This window comes from Glycine max, chromosome 5, assembly GCF_000004515.6.
Source record: "Glycine max cultivar Williams 82 chromosome 5, Glycine_max_v4.0, whole genome shotgun sequence".
In the NCBI taxonomy this organism is placed as follows: Eukaryota; Viridiplantae; Streptophyta; class Magnoliopsida; order Fabales; family Fabaceae; genus Glycine; species Glycine max.
In genome coordinates this window covers 29,382,131-29,389,321 of record NC_038241.2, presented here as the reverse complement: position 1 = coordinate 29,389,321, position 7,191 = coordinate 29,382,131, and positions in this window count along the sequence as shown.

Sequence of the window (7,191 nt, the reverse complement as noted above, 5' to 3'; positions counted from 1 at the left end):
GGTTCCTGTTGTGCCCCAGTGTGTTTCTTCCTCGTCCTACCGTATTTGGGGGAGGATGGTACGCGGTGGCTAGGAGAGTCGGGTCTGCTTCGACAGCCGAACTGACAGCGGTAGCGGTGGCCACGTTCTTCTCCATGAGTTGTCTCATTCCTAGCATGGCCTCCATCATAGAAGCCATTTGTTCTTTCAAAGCCGACATGTCGGCTTTCATCTGTTCCTATGTCTCCTCTTGATCACCTATCGTTCTAGATTTGGATCTGGTGCGATAAGGATGCCTTGGGGTGCGTTTAGTTATGGTTTTTTTCCTAGAAAAACCAAACATGAGGAGTAGGTAAAAATTATGAATGCATGTTTAGAGGTAAAATGCAGGAGTGATTTGATTCGCACTGACTTTTTTGGAGTAGAAACATGGGATAAACTCATTTTATTCAAAAAGGTTATAACTAGTCAATATCTGAGTGATAATACAAGTTCCCTAGCGGTTCCAAATTATATGGGCCATTAAATCTATCATATGCTGACAATAGTCGAGAAGCCCGTGGATTTATTCAGGGGAGGAGTAGGTGTCCGCCATTGCTTTGGCCTTGGCTAGCAATCGGGGAAGTTCTTGACTCCCGTTCAAGGTAAGAGCAAATCGGTCCATCCACATGGTTGCCTCTTGGTGTAACGAGTCGATCACCCTTCCTCTAGCCTCCTTTTCCGCGTACACTTGGGCATACTCGTCCGCCACCCTATGCTCGTGGGTTGTGGCTAGGCTTAGTTCTTCTTGATACTTGGTGATGATAGCTAACATGTTGGTCTCTGTCTCGCACAAACGCTGAGTCAAGTTCCTTTTGGACCTTGAGCAAGCGGCTAACTCTTCTTTTAAGACCAGGCTATGTGCTCATGATTGGTCTCTCTCTTCCCTTCGAAGCTTGAGCTCACTGTTGCTGCCCCACAATGCTCCACGGAATTTGTCACGGCCGTGCTCTTCCTTGCGAGCCCTCTTGGTTTCTTGTTCAAGGGCTTTTGCGGTAGCTGCATTTTCTTCTCGTAACCCGGCACACTCTTTCCGGATGTCTGTAGCAACCAACTTGAATTTTTCTTTGGCAAGTCTCGCTTTTCCTAGTTTGGTTTTCAGAGCTCGGACTTCTTCATCTTCTTCCGGAGCTTCGAAATTCTCTTCGTTGATAATCTTTAACTTGGCGAGCCAATCTAAACCCCGTGTACGAACTTTCAGCCATTCATGATAACCACCAATGATGCCATTACGAATTCCTCTAAGCTCTTTATCTTTCCTTAACGGGTTTTCCTACGCCTTATGGACTCTTTGTATGCGCGCCAAAATCTCTCACAAGGAAAGGAGACAGGCTTTCTTCCGTCAGTGCTCCCCTCATGGGTACCCTAACTGTCATATAGCAAGCGCGGGATTGTAGTTAATGCAACCCCTCGTTCCTATCAACGGGATGTTTGGGTAGCTTCCACATGAGAAGATAACACCCTCATTTCCTTCTTTTCTCGACACACGAGCGATGGCTTCGGAGCGGACATGGATGCCTTATGTCTTGTTGGAACAAGTACGAAACCAATCATACACAAAGAGCAGGTAAACAACAGATGATCCATGCACTACTCTTTTTGCACCTTCGGTCAAATGTGTCAAATAAGTCTGCCAAGACAGCTACCATCGGGCTCTCTTTACTATGGTGATATGCAAGGAAAGCATCAATCGCGGCTAGTTACACCAAACCATCTACATTTGGAAAGAGGACAACCCCAAAGATTAGCAATGCTAATACATCCATAAACGGGACCCACTCCTCTTGATTCGCCATATCCCTCGCCTTGCCTTCTAAGTACTTATGTGGTAGGCCCACTATGCCGTTTCGAGTTTGCTTTACGCGGTCCAATCCTCTCGCCGAATCCCTGACCACAACTGCAATTTTGCTCAAGGAGGGAAGAAAGACGGAGAAAAGATACGGTTTCCTTCCCCCAAGAGGACATCCTAGAATCTCCTCAAATTCTTCAACAGTCGATACTAATTGGAAGTCTCCAAACGTGAAGCACCTCAAAGGCTGGTCATAGTATTGGGTGAGTGATGCAATGGCTTCTGGGGATATCTCTACTATGGTCAAATCTAAGATCTTTCCGTACGTCTTGCGGAAGGCTTGCATTTGGAGAGGTCCTATCAACCGCCCCAAATCCTTGATGCTGGTGATATCTAGGCCCTTAATCTTGACTTGATAAAACCTTTTGCCAGTTTGATTTGTCCCCATGCTTACTAAAGTGAAACAAAAATCCGATGTGAATCAAAACTCCAACATCTATTATGGGTGGAATGGATGAATGCATGAAGGAATGCACATGAGACAGATGCAATTTATGAATACGGGAGCCCGATGAAATTGTCTCCTTTTTAGATACAACGTCTTGGGGTAGCACAGTGCCCGACGTATATATTTAAGAAGGTGACACGGACCCTCCGTTAGTTTGCAAAAGAGAGGGGATCAAGACAGAACCCATGCGTGATGCATATGCGAAGGGCACAACACGGGAATGTACAGCATGACAATATTCACAAAATATATAAGCGAAAGGGGTACATGCTATTTATGCATGGCAGTGTGAAAAAAATGGCACGCAGCGTGTCCGCTTCGTGCCCCTATTCAAGGGACCTATATGGGAGAGAGCTAAAAGGGTTTTTAGTGATAATCCCCAAGGTGGTCATATCTCTCTTGATGGTCTCTAGAGGTATCATCCCCTTCGAAGAACATATTGCAGTAGTAGGGACTACTAGCAACAATATGTTATCAAAGAGAAAAACTCTAGATGAGGGTTCACTGTAATCAAGCAAGTCGGAGACCTAGCATGATCACAGATTCACCTCCACTCCTTATGTTCCCACGAGCCCGGGTATAGGGCCCTTTTTCAACTCACCGTGTGTGCAAATAGTGTTGGTATTTGTGTGCATCAAATGAATAAATATTTACCTCATGCATACATTTTAAAACGCACTAAAAGCATCAAAGAGTTATATACACAAGAACATAAGAAAAATAAAGGGAAACCAACAAAGGAGAAAGTCATGATAAAACATTGCACAAGATTAAATGGCCTAACTCTCTAAAAACAGTCCCCAGTGGAGTAGCCAACTGTCGCAACCTACCCTTCGGCGGGAGGGCGACGCGAGACTTGCGGGTGCGTGTTCCAAGAAAGGAATACGCGCGGAGTCGCCACCAATGTTTATTTGAGGAAAACGTCGGAAAAACCGGAAAAGACGTGATCTACGAACTTTAAGTGAAAGGTTCGGGAGTTGTATTTACGCATGGGGAAGGTATTAGCACCCCACGCGTCCATCACGAGAGACGGCAACATTTAATTAAATGTGCAAACATGACTTCAATTTTATGTTCCCTTTACGTCTTTATTTATTTTTTTATCTTTTTTTGCGGTCAACGAGGGTGTTTCCCTTGCTCCTACGTATTCCTTAATTGCGATAAGGAAATCATACCTACGTAGTTCTTTGTGAACAAAGTGTTTGGTTAAGTTGTTTTTATCCCTTTTGCAAGATATGTTTTTATTGAATGAAAGGTCATTTAAGGCGTTGGACCATTAAACAAACTTCCAATTCTTTTGAAAAGAGAGAAGACATTAAGGCATTGGACCATTAATGATCTCTTTTATTTTTTGAAAGAGGTAGTAAAATTACATGTTGATTTTAGGCTTTTAGAAATCTACACTTAACAAATGAAAGCGGAGAAGACCATTTCAAGGTGTTGGACCTTTGAAAATGACTTTTTTAGGCGATGATAAAAGTTTGGTTTATGAATTGATTTTAGCTTTAGTTTCACTTTGGTTATTAGTCGATTCAATCAAGAAAGAGAAATCCCAAAGAGAAACGTCCGATTTCTTTTTTTGGTTTATTTTACTAAAAGATATTTTTGATTATTATATTATTATTTTACCTCTTTTTGATTTCTAACGTAGTTACGGCACGACCGAACGGTCGGATTTCATTTTAACAAAAATTAACGAATATTACAATTCAAATGATCGGTGGAAATTTATTTTATTATTTGATTAGGCAAGAAAATGACTTAAGCAAATGACTAAAGCACGTCAAAAGGGGGTACGGAAAGTAAATGAAATGAAAATAAAAGCACGTGAAAACAAATGAGGACCACTAAGGGTACATAGAATGAATTGAAAAGTTCAATTTCGAGTACTTACTGGTTGAAGACCGAAGAACGATGAAAAACGTTGAAGAACGGTTGAAAATCTTCACGAAATCACCCACGGAAACGTTACGGAAGCGCCTCGGCATGGATTTTCTTCACGGAACCAATTTTTTTCACTAATTTCAAGTGATTCTCGAATTACCAGGAGGGCTGAACAATTTTCCTCTTCACTTCTCCCCCTATTTATAGAAAAATGGGGGAGATGCTTGCCACCCAGCTCGCCCAGGCGAGCTAGGTTGCTTCCTCCAGAAGAAACCGCCTTTTGGAGTAATTTTCTGGAAGGCCCAAGTGGGCCTGGTTGCTATTTGCACCCCATTTTTACTAAGTACACCCCCTACCTTTTTTTGGTGATTCTTTTTCCGTAATGTTACGAAACTTTACGAATTTCGTAACGATGCTTGTTTTCTTTCCGTAATGTTGCGAAACCTTACGGATTACGTAATCATCCCTTCTTTGCCTTCCGAAATGTTACAGAACTTTGTGGATTGCGCACTAACACTTCATTTCAATTTCCGACATGTCGTGGAACTTCACGGATTGTGCTACAATGCCTTCTTTTGACTTCCGGCACGTCACGGAACACCACGAATTGCCTAACGATGGGTGCCAAGTACCTCGAAGTGGTCAAACGAGGGTCGCATCCCAACAACGGATGGTCCTCGGATGAAATTAGGGTATGACACGATGTTAACAATAATACATTCAACATCGGTTTTAGAACCGATGTAGAATGCCGTAAATAACCGATGTTGAAATTGTAATTTCTAATAGTGTCAATGTGAGATTCATAAAATTGTAATATCCTTTAAGAGTTGATGTTCACAACTACTTTACTCTATCAACTTTGACCTAGTGATAGTCATTTCCCCTTTGATGGCTTTACACATCTATTATTATTTGTCATATTGCACCTTAATCTAGCCTAGGTACTAGGTATCCCTTCTCACAACCTAACTCTCAATGAGAGCACCAATTGTACCACATTAAGTTTTCAATTCTTAATATGTGATTCATAACAATGACATTTTTTTTATCAATAACTAGTTTTAGTGATCTCTCTTGCTTGTTTGAAACTACAGAACATGTAGTTAGTTTATATTTTCCCCCCATGATATTTTGTTCCAATAATAACTAATTGCTTTCATGTTGCAGGACAAAGGGTAATTGGAGAGCCAGCTGCCTCTGGGTTAGTCCTTGATGAATCTTGGCTTTGGCATCTTGACTTTGAGACTTCTACAAAGTTAGTCCCCCTATTAGGAAATGAGGACATGATAAGGCCGCAACTAAGGTGGGCAAGGGGTGTCCGCAATTAAAGCGGCTTTTCCAACATTTTAAAGTCTATATTCAAAACACTAGCTGACATTTTAGAGGAAAATTAATTTTGACCATGTCTTACTTATACCTGCAAACTTGCTAGCGGAATTGGTATTTCTAATACTTTTTATGCTTATTAGTGAATGTTGAAGTCAACATTAGAATGTTTTGCAACTTAATTATTTCCTAACTTAGGTGGGGTCACTGTAGTCGTTATCAACATTAGATTGATCAATCGACTAATTTGCATCTTATTGGTTTAGCTGGATTTCTAATAGAACAAACATATGTTTGCTTATCTTTTTGTCTAACTGTTAGTGGAACATCTTATTTAAATAGGACTGAGGCTACAAATGTTGCAAAGATTGTAACTACTTTCTTAAAAAGTGGTGTGGTTCCAAGTCAGGTATATTTTTTGAACTTTAACAAATGGGTTTACATTGACACTTTTAGTGTTAATATTAATATTATTTTAAATGTTAAAATAGATTGGTGTGATAACACCTTATGAGGGGCAAAAAACTTATATTGTGAACTATATGTCAAGAAATGGTGTTTCCAGGCAACAACTTTACAAGGAGATTGAGGTTTGAGACAATTATCATGATTTCTATATGCAATCTTTGTCCTTGTTGCAGCTACTACATGAGTTTTATTCTTTTCCGGTTGCTAGTGTTGATTCCTTTATAGGAAGGGAGAAATACTACATCATTTTGTCTTGTGTTAGAAGTAATGTACATCAGGTTGGACACCTTATTCTTTGTACATGTGTTGTGAGATTTTACTACTAGTGGTAATGATTTCATAAAAAAATGTGTTGGCCTAGAAAGAACCAAAAGATAACTTGAAATGGTTTTGCTAGTTGTAGAATTCTGATTTTTTTTAAACTACGCATGTATATATATAATAGGGATAAGTCCAACAACTATATGGTCCATTCCCAAGTGGTTTATAAAAATCAAGAAACATGAAGAGAAACTCTTTATCTTGCTAGTACTAGGTTGTTATTAATGTAATTTTTATTTATAAAAACATGAATGCAATTTTGGCGTGCAAATGACCCTTTCATCATGGCAGAACAAGCTAGACAAGTATTTTACGTGCAAGACCCTTGTGATGAAAGGTGGTGCGTGGTTCTGCAGGGCAAAACAATTGGTGTTAATGTAGAAGATGATGATTCATACATGGACACCTATGTTAGTCCTTTGACCGCTCAAATCACTCGTAACGTTGTCGGAGAAGAAGAAGCTGACGACGTTCATTCTAATCGAAATGATCATGATGAAGGAGAATTGATTAACATCGTCTAATGTAATTTTCTACAGAGACAGAGGTCACCAAAGCAAGTAAGTGACAACTACATTTTTCTCTGATTGAGGCATCGGTTTTTTGTTTTAGATGGTATCCTTAGGACTTCATACAGCTCATGTTTGTCGCCAGTTTCATCATCCACCACCCTTTTCTTCTCTGTCTTCTCACGTTTATTGTTGTTAAACCCATATATATGCCTTCTTCCCTTCATGTCTTGTTTTATCACAACTTTAGCTGATCTCCTATCTTCAGCATAGTTGATTTCCTGTCTTATTCTCCAATGACACACTTTGATGGCCTGTATCTCTTTTCTTTGTATGTTCTAGTGTTTCAATTATCTTAAATGAGT